Below are 12,651 nucleotides of genomic sequence, written 5' to 3'. Positions count from 1 at the left end.
AAGCCCACTTCTCCCACACAGCACAAGATTATGCTCAGGACCAGCCCACATGCTAAGAGGAAGAGAGGAACAGGAAAAGGGATCCTCCTTTCCCTCCTTCCTTTCAATAAATCCACATCCATCTATCATGCTGCCTTACAACATCCAGTGCTGCTTTGCACCCCTTGGCATCACCTGGTCCTTGGGCTGACCATAGAGCTGGTACCAGTCTGGTACTTAACAGGAGAAAAACAGTGCTGATGGGCATGGCCAGACTTCCCTAGCATTCCTCCCTTCCCAGCTATATCCCTCTGTGATTGCTGCATTAAATTTCCCGAGTGTTACTGCTACCTTTAGGGTGCAGAGCAAAAGTTACATAAAGCAGCAGCATCCCTGTGTGCAAGTCAAAAATTATTTTACGTACAGCACAGAAACATTTGTAGCTCACAACGGCTGAAATGGAGTTATATAAAATTGCAGCCTGTATAAAAAATTTTGAAGTAGAGACAAAAACATAACACCTATAGAATGGAAATATTACATATTACTTTTAAGCCCATTATTTTATGAGAAATGTGGTCATGTGGGATTTAATCAATTAACTATCTCAGGAGTTAGTACATCTGTTAAAAATGTTCATGGTCAAGATAAGAAAAAAAGGCTTTGAATGAGTTCTCACCTTTGGTACGCTCACTGGGGCAGCTCAGGCTCTCCAGCACAGCTCCGTGTCCTGCAACTTGCCAGCAGCACAGCCTGGGGCAGAGCAGAGTGCCTTTGGAAGGGAGGGAAAAGAGGTGATACATCCCAGTGTCAGTATTTGGGGAATATAAGAGTCACTGCCATTGGCAAAGGCCCTAACATGAGCAACACGAGCTTGAGCAAGAGGCTGCAAGGTAGGTAGTATGTGATGCTCGCATCTCCATATAGAACAGAAGGAACATTGTTTGTAACCTGTGGCCAGATGGATGAGGGTTACGCGTTATCCACGTTTAAAACTCAGTTATTTACACATAACATTCAAAAATGTAAAGGCAAGTAAGAGGTAGATGGGAAATATTTGCTGTTTGATACTCCAGTTAAAGAAGGGGACTTTAGAAAGGAAGGGCAACGCTATTCCTACACGTACAGCTGTCAATGGTCTCAAAAACAGCTGAACAAAAATAAATAATTAACAAATGTTGGAGATGCAGTACAGAAAATTCTGGCTTAACAAACATGCAGGACAACTGTATGGATCAGAAAGTCTTGCCTGGAAAACACAATGACTTTACAGGGTCAAAAAGTTGGAAAAAACCCGTATCAGTCTCCTCTGCCTTTCTCTGCAGCAGGCAATGGGGACCACAGGCTCAGCCCAGCCACCACGAGGGCTGTTCACTGCCCTTCCTAACTCATGTGAGCATGGATGAACACAGACAGAAGATAAGGCTGATGTGCACTGTGTGTCTGTGTGCAGGTGTGCCCTGCCACGTGCAGTAATGCATGGGCTGACCATTATCAAGCAGGTGTTTAAAAGACATCTGTGAGCAGTTCTGCTGTAGTCTAATTAGTGCTCTAATACGTATTACAGTGCAGAGTCATCATTATTTCCTCTTCATTAGCTGCTGATATATAATGCATCTTAATAAATCTTACTCATTTCCCTTTTTTTTTTTTTAATAAAAGAAAACCAAGAGTTTATTTCTCCCATTAACATAACAAAGGCAAAAGGAATATGATTAATGCATGCCATCTAAACTGTGCGCACTAAACATGAAAAAACACTGCACCATCTCAGCCTAACACACCTTCACAAACTGTAAAATACACTTGTCAGTGTTAACAATTGCACCCAAACAAAATGGTGCTGTAGAAAGAAGCAACAGAAGAATAAACCATTCTCTTCTCACCGTCTTTTGATTATCACAATTCCTTGCTCCACTTATTTGAAGAGACAGAGACCACGAAGCCTCCCAGGATGCTTCAATATCATTGCAGGCACGATGGGGCCTGGCAGACAGAGAGCACAAGGATGCATTTCCTACAGGCACTGCTGTGAGAGCCCTGCGTGCCAGTTCTGCCCAAGCACACAGCTGTGGGATGGGCACTGCTGAAGCACCAGCCCCCCTCTTCCATCTCACAAGTCAACTCTCCATCAAACGTGTTGAGAACTGAGATGAACTCACCACAGGGGCTAGCAACTGAGGAAGGCATGTCTGTACGCTGTTCTGCCTCTGACAGCAGCCCTGTAACGTCATGCACATGGCAGCCTGCAGCAACTTGCCAGTTGTGTCTGATCCCCAAAACCAACACAAAGCTGCTCTGCAGCCCCACTCCCCACCTCTTGTGACAGAGCCACAGCAGATGCCTCACAGTCCAGTCCCTGATGAGCTGTAACATGAAGCATCTCAACATCAGTGCATCCACATAAGCAGACAAACGCTGAGTAGACAAATGCTGACCAGCATTGAGGAGGATAAGCTTCAGTGCCCTCACTTTACAGACAGGGAATCAGCAGCTTAAACAATTTAGCATGGGCTGCTCAATAGAAGAGTCTCAGAGCCTGGGTGGCAATCCACAGATCTTGTCTCTTGCTACAGTCTTCATTTAACTTTACTATCAGCACCTTAATTATTTTCCTTTGTTGTTAAAGGCAGAAGCTCAAGTATAGCAAATAGTATAAACAAGTGTGCAAAGCTTAAAAGAATGCTTGATGGGATTTTGTCTCCTTTGCTACAGATATCCAGGACAAAGAGGAAAAGCTTGAAAGCAGATGGGCAAATGAGTTTCCTTGGTTTGATTTTACGCATTTCTCTTATTTTTATTATTAGCCAAGAACACTCTGAAGCCTCCAAAGGAAAGGGTAACGGTGTCAGGAAAATTTAACATGTGTTTGAGATGAATTCAATGCAGCTCTATTAGCTTTAGGTCTGCTCTTTTCTATACTTTTTTTTTCCCCTTGAATACACGTTTACATCTCAATTTAAAGAAACTACTGAACCACATGTAACTGGAGTGGTGTGCTGTACCTTGAGGCATACCAAGGAGCCAAGAAGCACAGCAGTTTGATAACCATCTTAACGCAACACGGACATAACATTTGATTTCATATATTGATCACTCTATTTACAGTTAGTTGAGTAAGCACACGTTTACCATCGGTGCTGGTTCTTACTCTTGTTTTCTGTACTGAATAAAACTGGCTGATGCATAAGGATGGGAAAGCAATCATGTTTTATGAGCATAGAAGTGATATCCATCCTCAGTAATGAAGCATGAAGGTTTAAAAAAATAAAAACACAACACACAGAAGAGCAGTCCATGGAGTTATGCTAACTGGTCTCTCAACTAGGATTTAAAATGATCTTAAGTGGATACTTAAAAAAAAACAAACAAACTTGATTTTTAAAGGTATATTTAACTGAGGTTAACCTCCAACTGTAAGAAAGTTAGAATGACTGCTTGCTTAATTTCATTTGCAGACACATCTATATTTAATAAGTATAAAGATATTAAATATTTTTTGCAATTTTTCTTCCCCTTTCATCTCTTTAGAGGCTGCAGACACATTGCACACCTTTTATCAGTGGGACTTCTGAAGATGCTATTCCCAAACATCCACTCCAACCAGCACGCACGCAGCACACAAGGAAGTAACCACAAAATCAATTAACACAACAGTTATTTCTGCAGTCTAAAGTCTAATTACCAATGCAATGCTGACGGCTGTCAGGCTAATAGAAAAACACCATTTCTGGTCAAACTGGGCCATCTTTTCCCCCCACAAGAACAGCAAAGCAGTGCTGGGCAAGACATGAGATGGATCTCATCTGCTCTCAGCCAGATGAAACACAGCGAGCCCAACCAGAACCAACAACCAGATCTCTGCCAGGACAGGGCCTGCCCGCACTCCCTGCCGTCCTGGGCTGGGTCCTTGAAGTGCACACACAAGCTCCTCAATTGTGTTGGCTCCAGCTGTGGATGCTGGGTCTTAACAACAAGTCTAAACATTATAATTAGTTCATATATCTCAGACTTACAGTGGCCTTTGTGTAAAAGTACTTTACAGTTGAATAACTGTGATTCTCTTTATGTAAAATACGCAACATCAGTATAATCCTTAAAATCTAATAAAGATTCCATCAGGGTAAAATCATTATCCTTAGGCAAGAAAGAACCAATTCAATTATGACGTTGGTTGAAAAATCGAGGGTGAAAAGTTGTAGTGCATATTAAACTTGAGGCTGAAAAGTTGTAGTACATATTAAAATGGTTACTACAAAATTTGTGCATCCAGGCTAACAAATGCTAATATGTTCTTTTGTTACCTTCCAATTTCTATGATTCATGTAAGCCTGCAGCAAGAGGAACTTGCTTTAAATTTCATCTACGTTAAAAAATAGCAATGCAATTAATTGTAAAGTTATTAGCATTCATGTCTAGTTGTGTTATTAAGCTGTACACATCAAATCTGGTAGTACAAGTACAGGAATGTCATAATGAAGTAGAACAGCATTTAATCAGAAGAATTTCTAAAGGTCATCAGAGCATCATATAAATTCATCCATGCATGACAGCAATATGAAATAAATAACTGTAAGAACACAATGAGAATAAACTTCAATCTTTGAGCTTTGTTTCCAATAGTAGAAGAATTAGCTAAATTTCACGCTGAGAGCACAGCTAACAGAAAATGTTGAATTCTGTAGCTTTAATTAATGAAAGACTAATAAGACGTAGATAAGGAATGTTACACAAGGGAGCTAACGAGGTATGTACACTGATAGCTTCCCATGAACAGCTGATCTCATACGTCTCCGTAAAACTGAAAGGAAGTGTTCTGTTCAGCTTTTTCTTCCTCATTAGCCAGATGAGCCCTAAATGATTCCATTTAAACAACCAATGATTTATTAATATCTTTTGCACTCATACCAACAGTTTGACTGCTTTAGGGCACATATTACATGCCTCGTGCTTGGCAGTGCCACTCTCCCCCACTGCATGCATGGGGTACAGCAGTGACCCAGGTGTCATGCACAAGGCTGGCATTGAGCTTGCTCCAGCACCACAGCCCTCCTTGCTCATCCCAATGGCTCAGAGCCCATTGCCCTTCCCAGAGCAATTCCTACACTGGGTGGTGATACCAAAATTTCACACCCTGCATAGTAATACTAAAATCCTAACCCATACATCATCCATCCGCCCAGGTAAGGCACGACACACGCTAGGAGGATAGTAACACTGTCATTTTCCATTTCCTTCTTTCATGCATCCTCTCCAAGCCCAATCAAGGAAACAATTATTATTTTTTTAAATGCTAAAAAAAGACTGCAAAAAGCAGCAGACAACTCCAAAGGCTGACTACATTCTCATGCATCACTTTCAAATTATTATTTTTTTAATTCATTAGCGTCTGCCCTAAATGAAAGAATTTATAACCATAGGCAGGTTTCCCAAGGAATCATCCCAGCAGTATGTTTACTGAATCAGCAGGAAAGCTGAACAAACAACGAAAAATCAGAAAAGGAAAAGGCTATAAGTGAAAGCATGAGGAGCTGAAAAGGACCATGAGATTATAATCTTAAATTAAAACTGCAGTGAAGGTAATATAAAAGGTATTTTAATCACTACATCCAATTAAATGAAGTAAATCACTAAAGCATGTTAATTACCTTAACTATTATAATAATTAAGAATCAAACAGAAACGAAGCATCTCAGAGAGTCCGCTGATGTGCGGGCAGTGCAGCTCCCAGCTGCTGGAGGCTGGAAGCTCTGCAGGGCCAGCTGTGACCCACTGCCAGGTGAGGGATCTGACTTGGGACAGCACAGCACTGAGCACAGCACTGCTGTCTTGCCAGCATTGCATCAAGAATCTCAGCAACACTGGCGTGTTCTGACCACAGCCCAGCAAAGATGGTCGTTGTCGTATGCCAGTTCAGGGAGCGTTGGTGGTAGATATTTTAATTAGTGAAAACAGCACCCAAAAAGCACAATTTAAATGTATGATTTATCTCTCAAGGTACTTTTCCATCTTTTCTGCCACAGCTGGAGCTGTAAGCTTCCTGAACACGAAAATACTGCAATGGTCTGAAGCAGCACACACACACACACACACACACACTTCCAGAGTGGTTTCCAGTTCACAGAGTTACAGTTCACCCTTGCTTATAAAGGACCAATTTTTCCTAATTTCCACATGCATGGGGGGTTTGCTTGCCTTCAAGAAAGCCAAACTTTCTGAAGCTAAGGTGAAATTATGTGAAAGTTGGAAAAAAGTCTTTCTTGCCCAGACAAAATGTGCTCCTATTTGGCACAGATGGGTCCTAGGGAGGGAACTTGTCCTGCTGGAGCACTTTGCTACATCAAGATCTTCTGGACGGCAGGGAGACACTTTCACAAGGAACAGAGAGGACAGTGATGGAGGCACCATTTTGTGCTTTGTTTCCTTCTTGTTTGGCCAGCTCTGTAGCCCTGAACATTATAAGCAGTCCCCAGTAGCCACAGGGTCCTACTCTGCAGAGAGAAGGAATGCTGTTTGCAAGCCTGCGTACACGCTGGATTTTCAGAGCATGCAATTATTTTTAATAGCTCTCCTTCCATTTTCCCTTTGCGTATGTCTTTTATCTAGCAAAATTTTGTGAATACTCTTCAATAAAATAAAATAAAATAAAAAGAACAAAAGAAGCAGTGAGTTTGTTCTCTTTGTTGTTCCTATTTGTTTTCCCTATAAGAAAAATGCACCGAAGTGCTCAGGGTAGGATTTCATACATTGTAATTTTACCTCCAGAATGTAATCTCTCCCACACTGCACTGCATGAAAAGGAAGAGAATACAGCAGTAATGTGCTTTTTTTCATTCCTACCACTTCTTTATTGTTGGCAAGTAAATACAATTACACATCATGTACAACAATACACGCTAAAACTACAGAAACTACAAAAGAGCTGCAGTGTATCTAAGTCCATTTGAAAACTATCAAGCCTCCATTAGGGTAAAGGAGAAGAAAAGAAAGAACTTACAGAGGCACGGATGTTCTGGCAGCAAGGAAGAGCTGCACCCTGAGGCAGCCAGCACCAAAGCCCTTTACTGGAAGACTGCAACACTCCCACCCTACAATTGTATTTGCAATATTACATTTAAGAATCTCATTTTCACAAATTTCAGCTCTGTCTCTCAAACCACAGAGCTGTTAAGGTTTCCCATGTTAGATTTGGTGTAGGTACTGCACTTACAGGACTGATCCTTTGCTTTACTCCTCTCTCAGAGCACAATCTGCTCCAGTCCTATTGCTGAGAACTCCTGGCAGTTCCCAGAAATCTGTGGGTTCTCCCCAGCCATAGAATCATTAAGGTTGGAAAAGACCACTAAGGCCATCTAGTCCAATGGTCAACTCATCACCACCATGCCCACTAAACCAAGTCCCTAAGTGCCACATCTAAACAATTCTTGGTAACTTCCAGGGATGGTGGGGGACTCCAACACATCTCTGGGCAGCCTGTTCCATGCACTACCAAAATGGTGCTGGTGTCCTGGTGGCAGGCTGCAAGCAATGGCTGAGAACTGGCCAGCCCCACACCCACCATGATGGGCTGCAGAGCTCCCACAAATGCCAGAATCAATGCAAAAGGCCCACAGCTGAGTGCCAGGGATCTGCAAGGATCTGTGCTACAACGCTGCCTTAAACAAACAAACAAAAAAAGCTACAAAGAAGTACCAGCGTGAATCCAAAAAGGAATCTCTTCAATATGGATACTTTTATCACAACCCAATTCAAACTTCTTCAGTTTTAACACAGACCCTGCACAGATTCTGGAAGAAGTCCCAGAGCCAATCTTGTCCTTCAGCACATACGGTGTGGGCTCAATGGGACACACACTCTTTTGGCCTCCCTGCTGCCCATATCACCCCTTCCCTGAGGCAGGACATCCTCAGAATCCCTCCCCAAGGTGTAAGCAGCCATCAGACGTGTTTCACCTCCCACCATATAGAGCTTACACTTCCCTATGTCTCAATTTCAGTCTGCTTTATCTTATCACTTAATATATCTAAAAGTCATTCACTGTCCCATGTTATTACCGTGCATTTGAGCAGTCTCGCTCAAGGAGCATCCTTATCTATGGGTATGAAAGCCTGACAGTTCTCAGCTCTTTTTTCACTGTCGGATTTGTTTGGGCTGATGGACAACGGGTGCATAACTGCTGAGCATTCCCAGCCCAAATCCAACTTCAGGCACCATCCATAAACTCCTCCATAACTACTCTGTCTTTTCTTTCCCTAGTTTATCCCAACAGTGAGAAATCTGCCTCTTTAAGCAATATTTTGGAGATGTGGTGTTTCCTAAGCGAGGACAGCTTCCTCAAGAGTAGGGTAGGAGGGCCGGGGCAAGCAGTTGCTGCGGGCACCTTGACCAGATGCATGCTTCCATCAAGACTTCACCTGCTAAATTATCTTTTTCATCTGTTTTTTTCAGCTCTTCAAAAATATAACATTAATGGAATTCTAGAAGTTCTCATTATATATTCTGCTTTTCAAGCACAGTAAAATTGTGATCCTGAATGCTACCCAGTGACAGCAAGTTCTTTAAGGGTTCTTGTATACAGCACTGCTCTTCCCATCAAATTTCCAATAAAGTATTTCCATTTTTATATCTGAAATCCCAGAAATGGCACTAGAGAAACCTGGCATTTTACTCTTAAATTTAATACAAACTATTTCGCTCAGCATGAAAGCATTTTAAAATGACTCCAGTGCAGATTGTGGTTCACTCTGTTGTATTTGGTGAGCTTAGTATGTCCATGGCAACTGATGAATATTACTGCTGCTATTGCTATAAATAACAAACCTATTTGGCAAAGTCTGAGATGTAAATATTAAATCCCGCACAAAGGCAATTTTCTGTTCCTTCCTTTGCTCCCTTCTGAGTTGGGAACCTATATTTGCCTGTCAGTAGATTATTTCCAAACAGATCTGCAGGTGTCACAATATTACAGAAGCCAGCAATTTCTATTGGCACAGCCTTCCAGAGGGATTTCGTGGCTGGGGCCAGGTGTCGGGTGATGCCAGAGGCAGCCCCAGCCCCAGCAGAACAAGCAGAGCTTTCCAGCATCCACTAACACGTGTGCTATTCATGGCTTCACTTTTACAAATCCACAGGCTGAGCACCTGCACTAGCCCTTGCACAACCAGGTTGCTATTTTACATGCACAATTAGGCACGGGGCACACAAACAGAGTTAATCCCCTTCCAACAGATGGTAGCAGTGCCTGCGAGCCCCTCTGGAAGTGCTTTGGAGGCAGCACCAGAAGCCGTTCAATGATGGGTTATTCCCAACCCAGACCTCGCCCATCAGTCCCCAAAACACAGCTGGCTACACCTTACCCAGGAGCTGCCAAATACCCCAACACAGCAGCCAAAAACCAGTGCAGAAGGCACTTGAATCAGAAGAAAAACAGAACTCCTCTCCTCTGAAGAATTTGCTTGTAGTCCTCTTACTTAAATCTTGTCTTGTTAGGCAAAACAGCCTGCATCGAGGTGTGCTGCTCTTGACATTTTGGGATGTGAGTAAACAACGTAAACATGAGCGTGGGAGAAATAAATGGGAATGGCAGAGAACTGCTGCTCAGATGCAGTGTGAAACCCTCAGGCACTGAATGCTACAATTCTTTGTCATAAACACATCAATTACAGTGTTTATATCAGAGCTCTCCATAGATAATACTATTAATATAAAAATGACAGCTGTCACGCAACATATACAGCAATGTCACCGTTTGTAAGCCTACATCACAAACAGGGGGCTGAGTCTGCACAATGCAGGTTCTTGCTCAGGCAAACATTTGATTAAACTCAGCTAAAGACCTCAGACTTTGTGCCAAGACCACGCTTGTAATGCAATTTAAGTACATAATTCTAGAACAACTAATTCTCAGCGTAATACCAAGTAATTAAATTGGCAGTGCGAGCACCTGTGGATTTTTTGGTGTACATAACATTACATTTACAGCTGCAGAATCACTGTGAGGTTCACAGAGCCCATCTGTACCTTGAGCAGTTCAATCTCTTCCAATCTGGGGATGACCTCTATGAGGGTTTATGTATAGACAGACAAGGAGAACACAAACTCTTCCTGCACATCCCTCTGTAAGCTGCATCAGTGCAGGAACACAGACACTGCCCTGCACGAGGGCGGCCGGGGTTGGCTCCAGTTCAGGCAGCTGCTCTGGGAATGGGACCAACACAGATATTGAGGTGGAGGAGGGAGGAGGTCAAAGCAATCATTTGAGAAAAAGCAACAGCAACTGAAGCCCGCCATGAAGAATTAAAGTGAAAAGCATTTTAATTTGCACAGTCAGGTGGTAGCCTCCCAATTACGTAGCATAAACAGGGGGGAAAAAAAACAACAAATGATTAATCTGCACTTAACATCAACTTCACTTCTTGTACAGTTTTTTACCAGAATAAGTTATTCTTGTTTAGAAATCATCACGTGGGAACCTATTTACTCTCAGAATTTGAAAGAAGGTTTGACTTCAAGATGAGTCTTTGAAGCACATCTCGGAGCACTGAGTTCTGAGCTGGGCAGAGGGAGCTGAGCCAGGAGAGCAGCAGCTCCACTCCTCCCAGCTGTCCTGCAGCACAGCCATGGAGAGCACCTGGCCCATCCACTCATTAATTACAATTGAGTAAAATACAACTATTTCCTTTAAATTGATGAATTCAAAGAAAATCCTTTGAGAGAACCGTGTCACCAGTAAGTTAGCTGAGGGCAGTTCAGTGGCTGAGTTCAGGAGCCCATTGCAGCCTCAGCTTTCTGCTGAGGTTTAAATTCTGCTGCACTCAACACTCCAGTGCTTAAATCCTCCTCTGAATCTTGCCCTGGGCCACTTTAAGTGCACAAACAGATGCCAAATGAGTCTTTCCATAGTGAAATACCTCTCCAGAGCCCAACCACTTCCCAACCAGCTCTGCATTTTGTTTACTGACTGTTATTGCCTCATTTCCCAAGTGCCTGCTTTTAAAATCTCTGCTGCTAATTGTACCGATTTGAGGTATTTTCCTTTCTTTTCCACTAGCAACCTTCCCTGAATTCTCTCATTACTGATACCCAGATGGCCACTCCAGAACCACACCTTCTGCATGCAGTGCGGAGTGCAGGAGGGCTGCACTGAGTTATGCTGCAGCTTTCTCCCATCTCTGAGCCTCTGTGAGCATGAGGAAGTCTTTCAGAGAAAATAGGTTTTACTGCCACAAACGCTAAGGAAAATCAATTTATCTTTGTTCTTATCTATAGCCTTATCTGCAAGAAAGTACCAGTCCGATGGTTCTACAAACTGCTGCTAGTTCTCACTGTCTGGATTAAACACTTCCATTTTTCCATAAATTGCCACACTTGAAAATTTTTTATGGTCAATTTTGGAAATGGAAAGCTCCCATTGTTTAAAAATAATCGTGCCTGCAGTACTGGAGGGAATCGTTGCTTCTCAGCTGAACCAAACTGACTGTGGGATGGCAGGAGCACCTGCAGCACAGTGCTCACCCCCAAAGGCTGCACTGGAATCAGCTCCATTGGTTCATAATTGTGTTTTGTTTCTCTTAAAGTACAGGAAAGAAGTCTATAAAGGCAAGAGGTGACTGAGCAGAAATCCAGCACCCTGATTTGACCCAGCACATGTCCAGAGCTCCTTGGATTCCTTACAGATCTGGGCTGCCTGCTAGGCTGAGCCCTGCCCCTCTGCATCTGCCCACAATGGGACCACCTGCACCTAACAGAGGAATGCCAACCCCAAACTACCAGGCACATCCTTACTTCACCGAGCCACTGACCCAGCTCAGCAATTAGCTGCTCCAATGTAAATGTGATCTAATCATAGCTGCAGTGCTATCTCCGATTAGTGGAGCCGGTTTCTGTTTACGTGCTATTTACATAACTGCATGGGGCTATTAAGCATTTGCACCCAATTAAAAGCTGAATCATTCACAGGATAATTTCCCAGCGCTGACCCACCTGCTCCTTCTGACAGTTCTGCTCAGCACCCACACTGCCGATCTCTGTGCTGAGATTGCTGTGCACCCCATACAATTCATAACACACCAAACTAAAGACTTACAGAGAGCTATCATTTCAGATGATATACATTTAATTTCAGCCCATAAAGCTGCTAGCACTTGCCACAGAACCTTTCTAAGACAACAGTTCTGTGTTGGCTAAACAGCATGTGTCCTGCCTGCAGCCTGCAGCCAGCACAGAGCCAGGACAGACAGCTGGATCTGAGCGGGGGAAAAAACATGAAGACACAGAATCACAAGCTCTGCTGAGGCAACAGAGCCACAGCTGCTCCCTCTGAGCCTGACCCAGGGCAGAGCTGGACCAGTGGTTGCATGCAGCAGTTAGAATGCTGCTAATGTCCAGCTTGGTGCATCTGTCTGACATGGCTAGAAGGCCCTTCACAGACCCTAGAACACAGAGGCAGAGCTGTGTACATCCCCAACCCTCTGCCCTTCTCTGGTGAACCCCTCCTTGCAACACACTGCTACACCTTTCAGCAGCAACTTGCAATCAAATTTATTTCCATAAATGCACATCATAGTACAACCTTTCCTTTGCTTGCTGCTGTCTCCCCTATGTTTCAGTATTTCAAGCCACTTTCAAGCACACTTTGCTATCTCTCCTCAGCACACACTGCCAAGTCCCTGT

The 12,651-nt window shown here is 43.2% G+C and overlaps 1 protein-coding gene and 1 long non-coding RNA gene across 2 annotated transcripts in view; one reads left to right on the top strand and one right to left on the bottom strand.

Moving 5' to 3' along the window:
- Window positions 1-12,651, top strand: part of SHQ1 (SHQ1, H/ACA ribonucleoprotein assembly factor) — a 1,172,872-nt gene that overhangs the window by 753,141 nt on the left and 407,080 nt on the right. The window lies entirely within an intron of this gene.
- The window catches only part of LOC128078629 (uncharacterized), a 99,371-nt gene continuing 87,377 nt past the window's right edge, over window positions 658-12,651 (bottom strand). The window contains exon 3 of the long non-coding RNA XR_008205738.1: window positions 658-751. This is a non-coding gene — a long non-coding RNA (uncharacterized LOC128078629). The remainder of the gene's footprint in view (window positions 752-12,651) is intronic.

The sequence above is a fragment of the Tympanuchus pallidicinctus genome, unplaced genomic scaffold (assembly GCF_026119805.1).
Source record: "Tympanuchus pallidicinctus isolate F22 unplaced genomic scaffold, pur_lepc_1.0 scaffold17, whole genome shotgun sequence".
In the NCBI taxonomy this organism is placed as follows: domain Eukaryota; kingdom Metazoa; phylum Chordata; class Aves; order Galliformes; family Phasianidae; genus Tympanuchus; species Tympanuchus pallidicinctus.
The sequence above is the reverse complement of the archived record's forward strand: the minus strand, read 5'-3'. Positions and strand labels throughout refer to the sequence as shown.